Here is a 1542-nt window from a genome sequence, read left to right on the forward strand (position 1 = left end):
TCTCGCCACTGGATACTCGTTCAGTTTTCCGTTCGTGACTGCCCTTCCTTCCATGTCATCAAGAATGAAGTGTCGCTTTACAAGTACGTCTTTGCCCCAGACCTGAAGCATCCAAGCATCTGTACTGTTGGTTTGGTTCAGCTGTCGGGGCCATCAACCCATGCTCCGAGATCCAGAGCCGTTGGGCGGCTCGTGTCTTCACTGGCCAAGCACGCCTTCCGTCTCGTCCGGAGATGGAAGCATCTATCAAGAAGGCGAAAGATGACATGAGGAAGCGGTACGTGAAATCCCAACGTCACACCCTCCAGGTGGATTGGATCAAGTACATGGATAGCGTTGCCCTCGAGTTTGGAGTCAAGCCAGATTTCTTGAAGATGTTCCTCTCTGACCCGTTTCTGGCTGTCCTGTGCTATTTTGGGCCCTGCTCGCCTTACCAGTATCGCTTGGTGGGACCGGGGAAATGGGTGGGAGCCAGGGAAGCCATTATCACCTTCTGGGATCGAGTTCACGCACCTCTGAAGACACGCCTCCCTGCTGTCCAAGAGAAGACTGGGGACGCCACTGCTACTGCGCCTTGGTTTGGCATTCCTTTTGCTATAAATTGTTGTATACATGGTCTGTAAACCTCTATAACATTATTTCAATAGTCAGAATCTTCGTAAACTTTATACCTCAGGATACAGGCAAAACTTTCCACTATTGCATATCAGCTGCTACAAAAACCGGCTGCATCTTTTCCAAACTGCTTCCTCGAGGACCATATTTTACCAAAACATGCCGCTTTACAGAAACTACACTGCTATATTAGATAGACCTTTCCTACCCCAAGTATCAAAGTATTCCGCTCAATTTCATGCCATGTTGTTTTTGACAGTAATGGACGCACATGCAAGTTCTGATGCTTGCCCACATGATCATACTGAGAAACACTCTGGACTTTCGTCGTGAACCTTGTCGATGAATAAAAACTACAAATGGCTTATTTTCTCCCTGATGGGTTCAGTGAATTGATGAAGAGACTGACGCAAGCTCAGTAGAGAGTGTCTGTATTTTGTCTGTTGTAAGGAGTGACGCACGTCGATATAACCCTAAATGCTAAATGCAGTATGTATGCCCTAGATCATCACAATATACGAGAATATTGCCTATCTAGTTGCAGCTCTTTTAAATTTGTTGTAAACCGCTGTTCATGTTTTACAAAGCAATGTTTCGGAAACTGAGGGTTTATCGGAACATGTTTCCATTACGTGTACATCGTCAGTTTTCCCTTGCTCTTCAGTGAGTTTGTCCTCCTCATCAGCTACCCACTGATAAAAAAAGCTGAACCTTTTTTCCGCAACCGTTCCTAAAACTTAAAATAAGCTTCTAGAAATCCCTTTCATTTCGGCACTCTCGCCACGTTTTGTTTCCCAAACTAAAAGACAAGTGGATATTTTTGGATAATATGGCATATAGGTCCACTTCATTGTGGAAGTACTAAGAAAAGTGTTTCGCGTTGATTCTCACATCGTGTCGTCTTTGCCGCGCTCCCTAGTCAGATTC

At 45.2% G+C, this 1542-nt stretch overlaps 1 pseudogene; it reads left to right on the forward strand.

Annotated features, from left to right (window-relative positions):
- The first annotated feature begins 141 nt into the window (after window positions 1–141).
- LOC115924614 lies at window positions 142–623 on the forward strand (annotated as a pseudogene).
- The last annotated feature ends 919 nt before the right edge of the window (window positions 624–1542 follow it).

Source organism: Strongylocentrotus purpuratus, unplaced genomic scaffold (assembly GCF_000002235.5).
Source record: "Strongylocentrotus purpuratus isolate Spur 01 unplaced genomic scaffold, Spur_5.0 spur5_contig_418, whole genome shotgun sequence".
Taxonomy (NCBI): Eukaryota; Metazoa; Echinodermata; class Echinoidea; order Camarodonta; family Strongylocentrotidae; genus Strongylocentrotus; species Strongylocentrotus purpuratus.